The sequence below is a fragment of the Myiozetetes cayanensis genome, unplaced genomic scaffold (genome assembly GCF_022539395.1).
Source record: "Myiozetetes cayanensis isolate MyiCay16 unplaced genomic scaffold, myiCay2020 scf7, whole genome shotgun sequence".
NCBI lineage: Eukaryota > Metazoa > Chordata > Aves > Passeriformes > Tyrannidae > Myiozetetes > Myiozetetes cayanensis.
This window is the reverse complement of record NW_026087964.1, coordinates 27,066,346-27,084,722: the sequence shown is the minus strand read 5'-3', so window position 1 is coordinate 27,084,722 and position 18,377 is coordinate 27,066,346. Positions and strand designations below refer to the sequence as shown.

General features: G+C 40.3%; 1 protein-coding gene across 1 annotated transcript in view; it reads right to left on the bottom strand.

Annotated features, from left to right (window-relative positions):
• The window catches only part of SLC7A2 (solute carrier family 7 member 2), a 58,088-nt gene extending 44,515 nt beyond the window's left edge, over positions 1-13,573 (bottom strand). The window contains exon 1 of the mRNA XM_050337604.1: positions 13,555-13,573. The gene's annotated coding sequence lies outside the window, so the exon portion shown is untranslated. The remainder of the gene's footprint in view (positions 1-13,554) is intronic.
• Positions 13,574-18,377: the final 4,804 nt, after the last annotated feature.

Genomic DNA, 18,377 nt, shown 5'->3' with positions numbered 1-18,377 from the left:
ACCATTCACTGTGAACAATCCTGAGATACCCTTTCATATGAAAGGAAATTCAGATATGTACTCCAGAATAGCACCTATGACGCTCCAACTGGTGATGGAAATTGAGTCTGTGGGACCAGACAAAAACTAAACTGAATTCCTCCCAATTCCCCCACACATACCAAAACATAAGTGGTATGGTCAGTGAATCCACAGCATTAGAAATTTTCCTCTCCAGCTTCATTACTGCAGAGCTGCACTGCTGCTGAAGCAGACATTGGCACTGTGCCACTGCACCCAGATAACAGTGAATCCTCAGCTGCAAAGGCTGCAGGCTGGTCTGCAACCCACCTGAATGCAAAGATGCTTGCCAGACAGAGAAGCTCTGTGTTGCCACTGCTTTATCAGTAGTCACAGCATAGTTTGGACTAACACCTCAAACTGGCACTTCCACCACAATAAGTGTTGTACTCTAACTGGATGCTCCTTCTTGCTTTTTTCCCTTGGGGCCAGAGAAACATTTCTGTGGCTGTAAAGTGAATTAAACTGGGGAATGAAGCCACAGTAACACTGAGTAGGTATTGAGTCAGTTTTGACCCAGATTAGTTTTCTGGTACAATTCACTACAGAACTGCACAAGTTCTTGTACCAGCATTACTGCAAGGTACATGTGGAGAAGGATTAACTGCTATAGGCAAGACTTAAAATATAACTATTTTTGGTGCAACCGTAACTCTGAGTATGGACAAGCTTATTCTCAGGCAGAACTTTCAGGCAAGCTAAGAACCTGTAAAGGCGACAACAGTCTGAATGGCAAGTTTAAAGTCTAGAATGTAATATCGGAGCAGTGTTGATGGTGAATGACTCATAACAATGCATCAAATCTGATCCCGTCACTGGCAGAAACACCTACAAAAGACAAATCGATTTTAAGCAAACTTGGACAGTTCAGTTGTTCAGTATGCAGCATTACTGGTACCTCTTAGGGAAACAGGGATATTTAGAGAGTAATGGCTGTAAAAGTTACTTTAAGTCTTATTCCATTCCAAGTTTTGTGTAATGAATTGAATACTGACACCACACCCTGCACCCTGATGTGGTATTCACTGATGGGAATGCCAAATGAAACTCTGACTCCAAGTTATTTGATCTGAAATTCTAAAAGCATAATAAGGATAATGGCCAGTCTTCGCGAGCGAAGATCCGGGGAAGGTCTTTCCACCTTCCAGCCTGCGCATTGGATTTTTTAGGTGAGACACAGTGTGCGCGGAACTGAGCCCACCCTTTAATCCTAAGGTTCATCTGCCGGGGCCAAGCGAGCTTGGACGGTGGCAGCGAGGTCCTTAGGACGTAGGTGGGTTGCCTTTAAGGGCTAACGAGCCCCACCTGCCCGGGAGTGGCCCTGACCGGGAATCGAACCCGGGTCTCCGCGGTGATAGCGCGGCGCCTTTACCCCTAGACCACCAGGGGCTCCATAATAAGGATACTACAAAAAAAAAAAAAAAAAAAATATAGACACTATCAGTTCTGCTTTACTTATAACAAAATACAGCCCAACTTCTATTAGAGCATGCCTTTATTTCAGTGTGCATACTCTTATTTCAGTGTGAACCATAGGAAAAAGCAGCTAAGAAAGACAAGGACAGACAACAGAGGTTGCATTTGTATAGGGGGGGTTTTATTTATTTCTTATAATTATTATTATATTTTATTACTTATTTTATTTGGTTTCCACAGTTTTTGGAGAAGACCATTATGAAAGTTCATCCCCACCACATGCTGAGATGGTCTTAGTATATGAACCTGGAATTCAGGTAGAAAGTACTGCTGAATTCTAAGGGTCATTTATCTAAATCCATACAAAGAAAATGCCTCCCCCTTCCCTTCAGTTATAACTTTCATATTCATGACTGTCCACCTGGTTCACAGGGCTTTGTATAGGCCTTTTTAGTACCTAGTATATGTCTGAGTATAACTAATGGGCTACAGCAGGCATACAGACAGTATCTTCCTCCTACCAAACAAAAGCAAGCTGGTATACTGTACAAGCCTGAAGATGCACATAAAACAGTCACACACTCATCCTTGCACAAAAATGGTCTTTTGGTGTTCTTTAGATTGTCTGGTCTTTGAATGCTGACTTGCCAATTTAAGATTCACTGCATAAAATTGCCCACTCTGTATCAGCCAGGATCTCTTTTTTATTTGTAAAATTTTCCAGCATTAGACTGCTAAATCTCCACAGTCCATTACACAATACAATGCTGTATTAACTAGGGAGCAAGATCCCAGAAGTGGTTGAAGGTTCAGACATGCTTCCTTGATACAGGTGTTCAATGATAGATGCAAAGGATGAAGAGAACCTCTCTAAATGGTCAAATCAGTACCAAAGGCCAACAAAAAACCCTCACACAGGATCCAAGCAACAGTTTTGTGATTTCCATTCTTCACTGCTTGTGATGGTCACTATGCAGCCACTTCTCACTACGCAGCCTGGTGAGGCATCATATTCTGAAACATCAGTTTGAACACATGGCATACACTTCACATTTATACATCTCATGGTACATACTTTAACATTTTGTAACCTTGAGTGGGATTTTAACACTACCATCTCTCTCTGCTTATTCTGAAGCATATCCCACTTCTCCTCAGAGTCTGTGCTCAAAAAGCTATTATTCTGTTCTGCCCAATAATTTACCAAATTTATTAGCAATACTGAACCTAGCCAAATACATTTCAGCAGAGTTGTATCAGTCAAAAAAAATGCTAATGTCAAGTATTGCAGTATTTCTGATGGGGCAATCCAAACTTTCCCTTCCTGGGCCTCCAGAGTAGAACTCTGTGGTAAAATATCCAGCCTTATGCAAGTTCCCTGGATGACACAGTTCCAAATCCAGGCAGAGAATTTCTATAGCCTATCCAATTCACAGATCTGATTCCCAGGCTTGTGGAGTCTTTGTTGCTGAAATCCTGCTTTCTAAGTTTGCTAAGAGAAATGCAAAGATTCTTCACTCAAGGCAGCAGCCATGGTAGCTGTTTACGAGAACGCCACAGAAGTAGCACTGTGAACAATGTTCCTGTATACCACTGTTTCAGACCTTCCTTCAGCCTTTCGATGGGGGTTTCAAGGGGTGTGTTTACTATCAAAGAAGAGTCCACATATAGCACTTGGAAGCTTTTCCCCCTAGAAAGCAGATGCTCCACCAACCCTCGAGGTGATGAAATTCAATGTCATGCATCTCACATGCCCTGCTCTGCGTTTCCAGAGTCCTGTTTCCTTGAACATAGCGGGAATCAAAGTATCAGGACAGCTTCTTTGCTTACAGTTCCAGGCTTCTTTCCAGCCACCCCAAGCTCTCCCTCCAGGGAACACTATGAACAACATTCACATCATTCTGTGTTTCTGCTGCCTTTCTGCCAATTGCAAACAGTTGCTATTAAACCAACTCACTGTCTAACTCTGTGTTATCAGCAATGTTTGTTACCAAATCCTTAGAAAGCATATGGAACACTGAAACCCCTATGTCTATTAGCTAGGTTTTGGCCAAGCCAAAATGCTGGGTTTCACTGTTCTCCTATGTAGATTAAAAGAAGATTCTTATCCTACTAACCATCTTCTACAGGAGTAATTTGTACCAATCATCACACAGCTGTTTGGACAAATATACTGCCAGTTTTCATAAACAGGCATAAGAAAATAATTTGGAATACTTTTTTTTTAAGAAATTCTGATAGGTTATAATAGCCTACTAAGAAATGCAAATGAGAGTTGAGAGACTGTTTGGGATGGGTAAGGGAACAAGAGACATATTTTACAACTTTGGTAATTTCACGGGTTCTGTGGATACTTTTTATTTACAAAGCCAAACAGAGATCAGAATCAGGTAAAAAATGCAGAAGTGGAACTAGAGTTATAGTAAAGATGTAACAGATTAAAAGTAGGAACTATCGAAAGTCCTCCATTCAATATAGTTTCACACAAAAGTAATTTACCAAGCCAGTCTAAAAGAGCATCCGCAAAAATACACTTGGTAAGTGATGCCTTCTTGATTAAAAAGTTGGTACTTTCTTTAGCTTCTGTCCAAAGGAATGAGACTGAACTCTACAGGAGTTCCTATGTTGCAAGAAAAGTAGGATTCTAAATGACAAAACTTCCTTAAAAAGTTTGAGGGATATTACAGTCCTATGATGAAAGTTTTTCAACTAATGCTTTCTTCAGTAAAAAAGCCAGTCTAAAAGGAAGACAAACATCAGAGGGGAAAAGTGAAATTACAGTATGTTTTACAGCTTATTAAATAGTTTCTTCCAATGGTGGTACAATTGAAGCAGTTCATACTGCTTAGTCTATTCTCTCCACCCTTAGTTGTGGCTGCACAGCCATGTGTGTGGCCATTCCAACTGGAATAGGGAACCAATCCTTAATCAAAAGTATCCCAAGGAAAAAAATGAATGCTTCCTAATCCAGTTCATTGCACAGTACCACAAACATCTGTGCAGGCATAGAGGGATGGTTACTAGAGCAGGAACAAGAGATAGCAGCCTGGAGCACAATACAAGAGCTTCTTATGCTGACATGGCTTTAGTACCAAATGCATAAACTGTACCTATGAGCCCATCCAGACTGGAAATCTGCTTGTTTCACAGAAGATAGTGGATACATTTTAATTAATTTCAATGAAAGAGTGCAAACATTCACTTTACATAATCAAAAAGCTGACTTAATTTATTGTGTGGGAATAAAAATGCAACATCAACAGTATTTTACTGCAAATTCTGCTCTTTTTGCATCTGGTTCATTGAACTAAGTGCAAGCCATCTGTTCCTACATAGGACAGAAAAACAGTCAAATGGAAAAAAAGCCCTTCTATTTAATACAAATATAAAATTATTTGTTTAGACAACTAACGAAGTGGAGGATATAGGCAATTAAACACCATAGAAGGCTTTACTGAGTAATACAAAACTGCAGGAAGGTTTATGAATGTTTATAACTGGGACAATTAGAAATACAAAATGGGGTTATTAAATCTGATGTTGAAACTAATTGCCTTAGAATAAGACACATGTATGTAATAAATTAAAAAAATAAATTACAGTGGTCTAATAAAATATTTCTAATAGCTGGACATTGCATGGGAGACTGCAAACAATTCTGGACTGGATACTCAGAAGTAGTGTCCCACTAAAGAATAAATGTTGAATCAATTAGAACAGATTTTTTCACTTAGAAAAAGTATGTTACAGGGCTGATTTTTCCCTCTCAGTTTCTTCTCTACCATGAAAAAACCACACAGTGAATACCTCAGTGCTCTAAGATAGTTGTTCTACCAGAATACCTCACAGCAAATAACACTTGCTACCACATAGTATTTTTCAGCATCAGGCTCTACCACAATGATGAAAGTTGCATTTTCATGGAATAAATGAGATTTCTCCTAATGACACATGCACATCTGCTTTTTAACTCCTGAAAACTTCTTGTAATTGCCTTAAAAATTTAGTCTCAGCAAAAGTTGGTTGATATCATAATCAGGTTAGAAATGACCTCTGAGATAATCAGCTCCAACCTATGACTGAACACTACCATGTCAACTACACCATGAAACTAAATGCCTCGTTCAGTCACGCTCTCAGGTGATCTGGGCCTACCACATCTTAAACCCACTCAAACTCTCAGGAGCAAACACTCTGTGAATCACCATTGTTTCCCTGTGCAGCATCTCATCTTCTGCTACAGAGAACAAAGTGCTACAGAGGACCTCGTAATACTTTTTTTTTTCTCTCATAACTGGCATAACATAAGTTTGCCACTGTTCCGCCTCCATACATTCCAAAAGGTCTTTCAAATACAATGGTCTCTCTCATTATTTTCCTGGATGTTGTGTTGCACCAATCATATACTTCTCTGAGCAAAAAACAGAGATCTTGGCAATATGGGAGCTCTGCATATCATCTAAACCAAATATGATGAATGCACTTAAATTCTACTCAGTTGTTTAGGCTCCAAGAAGAGTCAAGGACATCGACTTTCTGTCAGGCATTTACATTTTTCACATAAATGGACAAATGAGAAGAATCCATTTGGCTTTGGACAAGAAGGAGAAAAATACAAATACTGGGAGAAGGCAGTTACATACAGACCTTAGGAGAAATACTTCGCCTCCATAAACTTGTGTTTCCAAACACGATTTTAGCTCTGTCATGGTCTGGTTATGGTGCTGTAGGCATCGTTTGTTTACGCCAGCACAAAACTCTACAGGCTGTGGAGTTATTCTATACAAACTGATGTAAACATGAAATACAGCAGTCTCTACTGGGCTGAAAAGTAGGTTGGGAAACAGGAAAGATAGCACTATGAGAATATGAGGAACCACAGCTCACCATTGAGGCTTCTTTAGGGGATATTTGAATCTTTATTCATAACAACTATTTGAGCCAATTCAGATTTGGGGCACGGAATTAAACTAACACAAAGGATGAGATACATATCAAAGGATGGTAAGGTCGGGTACACAGGCCACCTGAAGACAGTGAAACCCTCAAAGCAGGCCTGTTAGTTACAACAGGAAGTCTCCTCATAGATGGTATTTTAAAAAGTACTAATTTCAACTTCTCTGCACTTTTCCCTCTGACAGTGAATATTATATTTGCAAATCTCATAGTATTTCTATTGAAGCACCATGTACTACTTGGTAACCTATATAACTGAATTTTTAACATTGAATCTTTTTACTGATCTAGTTGTAGATAACTGCAATGTTTCTCTTATTAGTTTGTCAGCACAACAATTTACCTAGTGCATACTCATGCCTTATTGAAAAATATTTTTTAAAAAAGCACATTCATAGATGTAGGAGGCACCTGCTACAAACAGTCCTGAAGGAAGCCTCCAGCTCAGGACTTCCCTCTTCACATAGGGAGAGATCTCGTTATACCTGCAGAACAGCCCCTTCTTATCAGTAACCACGTAGGGCCCCTCCTCAAGTCTTTGTAAAGAAGGAGGGTGGACAGAGTTTGCTAAGCAGTGCATAGATGTAAGGCATCAAGATTTTTCTAAAAACATATCGCTGAGGGAAAGCAACAATAGGTATAAATTACATATTAATGTACCTATTATTGCAAAAACATGTAAGAATTTTTGCTGGCCCAATTTCCACATAACAAGCATGATGTTTCATGATACTTCTTCAGTACTAAAAAGTTCTCCCTCTCTTCAAATCCATATAGCAGAACACAGCAACTAAGTTCTGCAACTTACTGCACTCAAATACTTATTATTACTTTAAACCTTAAAACAAGTTAGGCTGTCATTACAAGGATCAAAAATACTGCCTAGTCATCTAAACTATTGCTTCTAAAAAGCACACTGAAGTGCTGTACCTTTGAAAAGAATCATACATGCATGCTAATTCTATATATCCACAAGATTTTTGTCTCATTCACAGTGCTGAAAGTATTTAATGGCAAGTCACACCCCATTGTTTTCTCTCAACTGCCTGACAGTCCAAAAACATTCAAGGGCAAAACAAAATCAATATTACACCAAATCATTCATAAACAGTGAATTCAGAGGAATTAGTTTAGGTCCTCATGTGAGTAATCAAATATCTTCATGATATCCAAATGTTACATTTTCCTTAAATAATATGGAGATAAGGACAATAATAATCCCTTCAAAATTCCATTTCAATTATTATTTATTTCATAACCACAATGCATATGGTACTGCATAAACAAAATAAAATAAAAACAATCACTTTCCCATTTTGTCAAATAGCTTGCAATCCAACTCCGGGCAAAGAACTAACTAATCTCAAAGAAAATGGGCCAGGAGTAGGGATTAGCTACATGAATTCACACAGCTATAGAACAGCTTATCCCCATCATTCACTGTTTTCACAGTGATGAAGATTAGATTGCATGGAATCCAACTCCCTCTTCCCAAAAAGAGTCACATAAAGCATAATGTTCTTTAAAGCAAAAATAAATTTATTCCATATATTTCTGGAAAACAAAAAGCACAAAGTGAAGTGAATTTGTATATTAAACACAGATGATGGTAGAAAGGTCTGGCAAAATTATTGGTACACTTTGTCCTTCCCTTCAATCAAATCTTAATTGTAAAATGTTTCCTAGTTAAGTTCCCTGCATAAGAAAATTTATCTATTTGCATTTTGTCAGTTGACACCTTTCTACATTTTGTTACCTTTCTACAGCAGTTAAATTCACAACAACTCCAGTAACCAGTAAATTGGATTAATCTAATCATCCCTTTCTGGTAGCACATCTGACAAAGTAATTTTCAGAAATGAGGTCATTTAGTGAGAACAGTCATCCAAGACCTCTAAAAACTGATGTTACCATCACGAAGAGGCATTAATGATAGAACAACAGTGAAACACTGAATCACAAACACTGACTCTGCCCATTCTGATTACTTATCAGAAACAGCAGATGTTGTGTGCACTCCACTGCATTTCTGATGAGCTGTCACAGAGAACTGAGGGCACCAAAAACCACTTTTCTCTAGCAACTGCATGGAGGTCTTTATGGCTCACCTACATTAACTGCTGAGTGTGGTAGGACAGGGTAGTTGCAGAAGTGAGATGGAAGAAGAACCAGAGCCAATGAACAAGCATGACAATCATGTGATGGTTTATGTATGATTGTTTCCTCCATTTTTTTCCTGTGTGACTGGTTTACTTCTACTTGTCAGAGGCATGCAACCATGCAGAAGTATCTGAATAAGAGATTTTACCCTTCCAAAATCAGTGTTGCAGAAGCCATCCTATGGTGGCCTGGATTTTTATGTAAACTAGTCTTAGATAATGTTTCTAGAAGCCATAGTCCAAACTATAGTAGCTAGCTGTCATCAAAACAATGGTGTTGCTATTCCATACCATTAAAAAGTTCATTGCTGTCTGGGCAACATTTTGAGAGACTCCGTCTTTGGGATTCTACTAACTTTTACAATATGTTAAGGAAAGTACATTTTATTTGTGAGGACCTCTGTAACTAACTTTAAACCATAAAATATTCTACTCTAGTTTAACACTTACTTCTTTATAACGTCTTGGAGGGCTGCTTACGTATATACACAACCATCACATACATGACACAAACATGGGAGTGTAAGCAGTTTAGGACAGAACCTTAACATCCACAGTAAGGCATAGATATGGTAATTGTCTATGTATGCTATGCCAGTAGCACCTCTCCTCCAGTGACATTCAATAAAAAGAGATTCAACACCAGTCATTAAAGTATTAAATTTTTAGACTGTCTCAACCTGCCCACCCTCTTTTCTACAGGACTTCATGATCAAGTAAGACTGAGGGAACTAAAGGCTATCCATCCGTGTACATAATTGCTGTAGCCCATATATTGGCATTAAGAGACCTTCAACAATCATCTCTCAGGCAGAATGTTTTATTTGAGGCAATGGTGCATTTCTTCTCCAGATGTGTGTAGAACAAGATGTTCTGAGCTCATTCTGTGGTCAAGCACATGCAATACATTTCCCATCAGTATCTCATTCAGAAATCTCATTCCACACATATGCAATCCTATGCAGGAACTCAAATGTTAAGGACAGTGACAACATTCAGTGTGTTTCTAAATCATCTTCCCCCTGGAGTATGCCCACTCAGATAAATTACAACTTTGAGATCACGCAAGATAGTATTGCGGATTTTAGATGACTGTCAGCAATGACTAAACTTAGGAATCCCAGAAGCCACTTTCACTAGTAACCTTTATAACTCTCACTGGAGCTGTAGTGGCAGATCACTTACACAAATGCTTTTCCCAGCAGAGAGGAGGACACGTTTGTCATTTTCTGAAAGCTCAACTGTTTGCTTCCAACAGCCCTGTCAACTGACTTACCACCAGTGGAATGAAGATCAGTCTTACTCCAACTGGAGAACAAACAGAAGGATGAGAATCACCAAGACTGAGCATCAGAACTGTATCATGACACTGAGGGATCAAAGGTGATGTGATAAACAGCAAAGGTATCACGAAACTGGGCACTTTCAGATACATGAAAACTTCCAGACACAGAAGCATGACTCCAAATATTTTTACATACTTTTAAATAATTTCAGCAGCATATAAAATAATTGTTTGTATCTTAGTACGGAAAGAGCTAACATGAAAACATGAAGTTCTGCTTTAAAGTCACAAATACGCATTAAAATGACATTGCTAACTGTTTTTTTACACCTTTGGCTATGTGGCATTGATAGATCACCAAATGCCTCAGAGGTACCTGAGGAGAAAAGAAATGGCAGAAAATTGCTCATTCTAGTATAAAAAATTAATAATAAGTCAAAGACAGGACCAGCATCCTACAGCACATGCTATATTTTATGTTAATGCCCTATCTAATATTGCCTATGTGAAGGAAAATTTCCTAAAGGGTTTTCTCCTGAAGTCTACCATTGTATGAGCTAGAGAGAATTCTGATTAAAAATAGAACAGCAGGCAAACCAGGAAAGCATGCCATGTCTAGTTGGGGAGGTTTTTTTAGTGTCATGTGATACCTGTATCATGATGGATGAATGCCAAAATACCTATGGAACCAACAGAAGTAAAGATGATCAAAAGGTGTATGAATAAAGCTGTAAACTTAGGGAATGAGATATAGTTTAAGTTCCTTTTTGATCATTTGTAGTGTTTTCCCTTCATTCGCCTCTGCCTTAAACATATGGTCCACTGCAAAATGAACAAAAATCTGCCATGGCACGAAAGGAGGAACTAAATCTTCAAGCACCTTTCAATACATCTCGTATTGCAATGAACACCAGTGACAACTTTTCTCAGTTACTCTGCAGTACATGCAAGCTGAAACATAGATGTAACATGCATTTTTAAACAAAGTAAAACCTACACTGACTTAAGCTGATGTGTGTTTTCAATCTCTGTCCCATTTCTGGTCCCTACACTTGTAAAATTAAGATTCACATCTTTTCACTTAAGATAGGTGGATCTTTTGCAGTTCTCTTCACCTCAAGATCTCCTGTTGGGTTCTTATATCCAACATACTTACCCAGGAGTCTTGACTAGCTTGAGTCTCTGTCACATCCACCTGCAATCACTGATTTACAAAAAGAAACCACCTCCTCCTTCAAAATACATTGTTACTAAAATACTTAAAAAGTGAAAATTTTTTAAAAAGTTTTAAATTATTCTTCTTCTATCTTGCCCGTTTTTCTGTATTCACTGCCACTTATTATGTCAACATATTCATACATCAAATATCCCCATAAAGTAGCTCACAAATGGCATCAGTAACAACACATTGACTCCAAAGTCATTGCCATCCCTGAGTACCTTATTAACTAAAATCTTAAACTTAAAAAAATTAGAAGTATATACAGGCAGGTTGCTTAGTACATTAATTTATTAACACAATGCTTTCAGACATGGTGTGTATTCTTGGGGCTTTCCTGTGCAGGGCCAGCAGCTGGACTCCGATGATCCTTGTGGGTCCCTTCTAACTCAGGATATTCTGTGATTCTATGATTATTAAGAAAGTTGAAACTGATTTTGATTTAATCTGTGCGTACAAAGCTAGAAAAAACTACACAGTCATGCATCTTATCAAGTACACTTTTACTGAGGTCAACAGCTTTGTTCAGACCATTTATGCATGCACACACTAGTCAACATATTGAGCTTCAGGATCAAAAGCGTCATTGCATTAAAACTTCACAAAGTGCCAGTTTTCATCCACATCTGAAGAATCAAAAGTTATATTTGAGTAACATCAGTTAGACAGAAGATTACTCCATGCATGAATAATCTTCATCACAACATGTGGCAAAAGAGTAAAAATGTATGCCATTAGTACAAATGATCACTGCATTTTCATAAGATATAAAAACAGCTACTTATGTCTCTGTGGGGTTGTTCTGTTCCTGTCCCAATTTGTATCAGAGCCCAGTGGGGTTCAGAATTGTGTGGACAGGATAGAGTCAGATGGAATTAATTGCACCAATGGAGATCTGCTTACAGGAGCAGGGCAGACAGGCACCATGTCTTTTTATGTCTGACTATATTGTAGGTTATAGATATCAATGAAAACAAGTTTATTTTATGGGCCTGATGCCTATTTTTACAATCAGTCTTAATGTTATAATGCCATGAGGTGACACAAACCAGAATTTAAAACATTTTCCACAGTGTGTAATCCAAATTCTAATCCAAGAGCCACTGTGTACTGATCTGCACAGTGTCTATGTGAACTTTTCATACAATGTGTTTTGTCTTTCTAGTATAAACAAACTACCAGCAGCTTGTTTCAATATATACAAGTTCTATATGCCATGATCCCCTGTCTTACATTCGCCATCTCTGAAACATCTGAAAGCCTCTCAATATATTTGTTTTGGTTTTAATATGAACAATACAAAGAGAAATGTTTGAAAGCTTTTCAAATAATGTTAGGTGTTATTATACTTGAAGCAGATGGGAGGCTTGAAGTAATTCCTTTCACACCAAACTTCAGGAAACTTACATTCCTTTCACAAGTAAGTTACTTTTGCTGGAATCATGTGTTAAGCACCGGCATAAAAATCAGAAGAAACTACATTCACTGCCAGAACCAAGCGGTGTGATAACCTGACTCGCTCAAAACTAAGGTAATTCAGCTGAATTAATGGAGTTCACCCAGACCTAAGACTTGCATTAGATGCACAGCACTCTACCATCCAAATGTTATCATAAATCTCGAGTGATACTTAATATTTTAAACATAAGATTTATGTTCTGTTGCTTCAGACACCTCAAATTTTACATTTATTTTATTGGACTAGTTTTCTCCAGCTGCCAGTAGCATTATATGTTGGGTGACTTACACTTCAAATATATTTCTATGTTTAAACATTGCAAAGTTGGCAGAAGGGAACAATTGTATGTTTCCTAAACTTGCCTTACCACAGTTAGGGACCTGCACCCACTTCATGCTCTCCACTGAAGTGTGATTTCCCCAGTTTCCCAAAACGCACTGAAGAACTGCGGTTGCACTGTGTGCTTTGAGTCAGTAAACCCCTGCACACGGGCAGCACCTGCACGGACGGCAACTCCAGCAGGTAAAGTCTTAGATCGAGCTCGTCGGAAAGCCAGGGAGCGCCGTTTCACCCATCCACGCCTCCAAACTTAAAGTAGCAGCAGATGCTGCCCCAGGACCAGCAGACAAGGTCCCACACCCGCTGCCCAGCAGCGCTCGGGTCCCTTTCCCCTTGTGCCCCGCGCCTCGGACTGGGGGGACGCGACCAGGGCCAGCAGGGAAACGCCAGCGCCGCTTCCCACACAGCGGACTTTAAAAGGCAGCAGAAAAGTCCTTGCCTCTCTCCGCGCAAGTCCCCCGGCGCTAAGAATAACTCCCCGGCTCAGGCGGGGGGGTCAGCGCCCCTCCGGCCGCACACCGGGGGCTCTCGCCTGGCTGGAATGTGGGACCCCCTCGCCAGCACCTCCAAGCCAGCCGAGAGGCCCCGACAGCGGCGCTTCCTCCAACCCCTCGCCCACCCGGTGCCGAGGAAGGGAAAGGCGGGAGAAGGAGACACTTACGGGGGCGCGGGCACGGCTCCCTGCGGGCTGCGCGGAGCTGCGCTGGCAGCGGCGGGTCCCTCTCGGCGCCGAAAGCCGGGGCGCTGTTCCCGTCACAGAGCCCACTTGCCTGGCCTTCCCACACGTGCGGGACGGCAAACCCCACCCCGCCGACCCCTTTCCACTGTTCCCTCCTTTCCTCCCTTTAGGAGGCGGGGGATCGGGGCGGGGGATCGGGGGTCTTCTCGGAAGGGTCGGAGCGCGTTCTCCGCCGTGTGCCTCGGGGAAGGGAGGCCAGGCAGCCCCGACCCCTCCGCCTCAGAGCCTACACAGACACCCCCCGCCCTTGCAGATCCCCCGCAGCCCCGCGGGAGCGACATTCAGAGTCCCACCCGCGACGTTCTCCCTCGTCTCATTAGGAGCAACCACAGGGTGCTCTAACCTCGCTCTGCCTAGAGTGCTTATATGTTCTGCACGCCAACAGCCCCGGCAGGGGGTTCATGAGCCTCCCTCTGAAATGCTTTCCCCCGCAGCTTCAGCCGGGTGAGCCCGCGGGCGGGGGGTGCCTGCCCTGGCCTTGCTCTGGGGGGCGGGAGGAGCGGCTGCTCCCGGGACGGCCACCTCCCAGCCGCCCTTTGCCGCTTGCTGGATCAATTTTTAGGGGCACCTGTCGGGAACATGTGGTGGGGTTTTGTGGAGAAGCTCCAGGAAGCGGTGGGAATGAAGGTGGAAGAGTCGCCCCGTCGGTCCTAGCAGATAACGCCTCGTATGTTTCCTTTGGGAGACATCATAGGCAAAATTTGACTGAGAGCAGCAGAAAGCGTCACAGGATGGGTACAGCTGGTCACACGCACAGTGCAGCTTCTTTTCATTCCGGTGTTGTCAACCTTCCTCTCCTTCAATCTGCCTCTTCCTACAAGCCTTGTCGTATTTGCTTCAGATACCTGAGACTTGGCAACTCTATCTGTGCAGATTGGAGAGTGTTTTGCCTCCCTCTGCTTCAGCCTAAATAGTTCAAATAATTTTGCTCAGCCAGATATCTTTAAAAACTCATTTTGAGTCTAAGAATAGCCTTAGGCTAAGAATAGCTAATGCTAAGAATAACATTAAGAATAGCCAGAATAAAACTTACGATCATCATTTTTTTTTTCCGTGCACATATTCTACTTACGTAGGCCTTTTCCTTTCAACACTATAAAATGAATCTCCCAGCTGTCTGGGGAAGATGATTGTCTGACTCTGCTCTGCACTGAGGTGGCCTCACCTTGAATATTGTGTGCAGTTTTTGGCACCACAATATAAGAAGAGTATAAAGCTATTAGAGAGTGTCCAAAGGAGGATACAAAGATGGTGAAGGGCCTTGAGGGGAAGCCATATGAGGAGCAGCTGAGGTCACTTGGTCTATTCAGCCTGGAGAAGAGGAAACTGAGGGGAGACCTCATTGCAGTTACAACTTCCTTGTGAGGGGAAGAGAAGGGGCAGGCACTGATCTCTTCTCTGTGTTGACCAGTGACAGGACCCAAGGGAATGGCCTGAAGTTGTGCTAGAGGAGGTTTAGGCTGGATATTAGAAAAAGATTCTTCATCCAGAGGGTGGTTGGGCACTGGAACAGGCGCTCCAGAGAAGTGGTAACAGAGCCAAACCAGACAGAATTCAAGATGCCTTTGGACAATGCTCTCAGACACATGGCATGAATCATGGCACGATTCTTAGGGCTATCCTATGCAGGGCCAGGAGCTGGATTTCAGTGATCCTGGTGGGTCCCTTTCAGCTCAGAATATTCTGAGATTCTATGAATATGTAAAATTCATTACAGTCCTTTACAAATTTTGGCTATGGATCTGCTTGTCTCTTTTCCGTGATATTCTGTCACCATATATAGTGTGTATGTGTGTATACATTTATATGTGCATATATGATACAGCTGACTTGTGAAAAAAAGCCTTATCTTTGAATTTTTATGTGGCATATTTAAACATACCTCTTTTTGCTTAGATCACAACTTTCTAACAAGTTTTTTCATGATGCCCAGACCTGGTTGGTGCTGCCACCAGATCTCATATAGCTAACGTTTCACTGCTGAGTTAAACTCTTATGTAAATTTCTATGAACAGGCCTTCAAATTTGCTTCAAATAATATTTGAAAAAGACAAGTGACTACATATAATTTCCAGCTTTCCTCAGTTCAAGCTAGTCACTGGGCTTACATTTCACGAAAAATTAAGCTAACATATTTCCATAAAGATTTCCTGCCAGCCCTAAGTTCTTCTACCCACTCCAAATCCATATGATTTGGAGAGACTGAAGAGACTAATGCCATGTTCTGTAAAGGATGTAGGCAAAGCCTGTGAAGGTTTGGACCATTTTCAGCAACCCTAGTGGTTTGGTTTTTTCTGTGTGTGTGTGGGGGGGGATGTTTTGTTGTTTGTTTGTTTCTTTCTTTTTTTCTTGGTAGAGGACTTACAGATTGAATATATTCCCTTCTGTTTCACTTTTTGGATATAAATGCAATTTGTTCTTTGAGCAAGGAGTTGTCTGTCTTAAATACAGTTCTATCCACAATGGCTAACAATAGTCCTTATTGTTAAAAATAAGTACTTATTAGTGTAGGTTTTCAGATATTTTACTAAAGGACTTTTCTTCCGTGAAGATTCCACCTAAAGCAAATGTGTGTATATGTATGTCTTCCTCTGTCAAAACAGCCTGTAAAGTATGAAATTAAATACTTACATCTAGCACTAATATGGTATTATTTCAGCTCTGATTATACCATGTGGCTCTTTTAACAACTGAAATGTTTCCCCATACTCTCTCAGTCACTGTGGTGCCGTTGAAATGTAGGCAGATTCATAACTGCTTTTCTAAAAAGTAGCGGAGTGTCACAAACTTCAGCGAGCATGTTTCTGGGGGTTCTGATAGTCCCGTGCAGCCCTAACTTGCCTTTTCTTCAGTAGTAAGTCCTTTCGTGCTGACTGTACAGCCAAAGTAAAATGCCTGCTTTTGGAACAGTTCCCATTTGGAGGGTGTCAGCCTTCAGTTTGTTACTGGCAACTTGTACATGTGTCAGTTTTGATTCAAATGTTTGGTATGCACTAATGTACCACATAATTAAAGCAAATAGCAGTTGTTCCAATTCACTGGTTTTGCAGCATCACAGGAAATGCATGCATGTATCCAAGCTTAATGATTCTGTGATTATATCCTGCAGTCAAATTGCAGCTGCAGCTCACAAACATACAGTCCAGCTTTAGAACAGGTAGGTAAGAAACTGGTCATGAGGTTCAGTGCTGACATCAAACATGCCCAAGAATTTGTTGTTTATTTACCAAGGCTTCCTGGGTATGTTTGGAGTCAACAATGAGCTCCATTGGCTCCATGACTAGAGGTAAACAGGCAGGCAATAATCCAGGTGAATGAGGTCCTCACAGCCTGTTATTGGATAGTGCCGGAACTGCTACACTCAAAAGTATTTTTTATGTCCTTGTTGAGACTAGGACATAAACATTGATAGGAAATAAAAATTGTTTATCTCCTTTCAAAAGTAGCTTAAATACAATCTCTAACCTGGCTAGGTTTTGCTTTCTCCCTCTACGAGGAGACTCTTTCAGAACTGTAGATTTGAAAGAAGCTAAACATCTGTGACTCTGATTGAGTTCTCATTCTGTGAGACTCTTGCTTCATATGATCATGTAGAGGGCCAGTCTGAGAAGATAAGAAGAGGAGAAACATATTTGGGTGTGATTGTTTAGTGACTTAGCACTACATAAGTGAATTTATGGCTCAGATTAATTAACTATTCTCTGTTTATTTGCAGAAGAATAATTATGGACCATTCTGTTAAACAGTCATATTGTGTTCCCATGTGGTTGGACTACTTTTACATTTAAATTCTCAGTAGAATTTCTCATCTTTCCTTTTCTGGATGTTTCAGGTATGGGTAAGGAGTGTCATCAGCCTACTAAGAAATAGCTACATCAGTAAGGTAAGCAGTACAGCGAAGATTTTTTCACAATGCACATCAGATGTCCAGAGAAGTCATGTAACTAACAGGAAGCCTATTCAACCAAAACATTGACAGTCAGAAAGTTATTTGTTCTTACCCTTGCCATGTGTGCAGGACAAGAAGTTTTGACTAAATAATCCATATCAAGACATTGTGTATGTGATACATAAAATCTTCTGAATACTATTTAAGGGTAATTTTCGAGTAACTGAATTTGTAAATACAAACATTTTACTAAGTGCTCTATGTGATTATATTACATCGGAAGTCAGATGCTAAAATAATTAAGAGCAACAAAATACATTAATCTCACCAAATCTGTGATACAAAATTAGTTTTGTGAAATTTCCAGTTACCCAGCATATTTTTGCTGTACTGTATATGCTGTAACTGCATGAATACAAAATGACCATTCTTCACCACATCTTTTAGCTGATAAACGCAAGGAGATTTTTACTATGTGTAAAACAAAGGTAAAAAAAATAACTAGTCTTCTTCCCCCCCACCATCATCTTCTACATGTAGGACTGTGTCTCACTCTGCAAATTATAGTGTTTTCCTCCGTTAATATATTCTTTTCACCTTCCTGTTTTTCACTGGGTTTTTCTATTTATTGTTTCTGTTCTGAGTATTTATTGTCCTATGTGATGTATTGAGAGGAGGAACCATTGAAGAGATAGTATTAATATACTTAATGAACACATAGTAAACAATGTCTTGAAGTTTAAACGTGTTCTTTTTCCATTTAATCACATAAAGTAGCCTTATTTTCTCAGTTTTCAGTCTTGGTGAGTCAGTCTGCTGTTAAATGGTTTCCACCAAACCAAATTACTAAATAGAA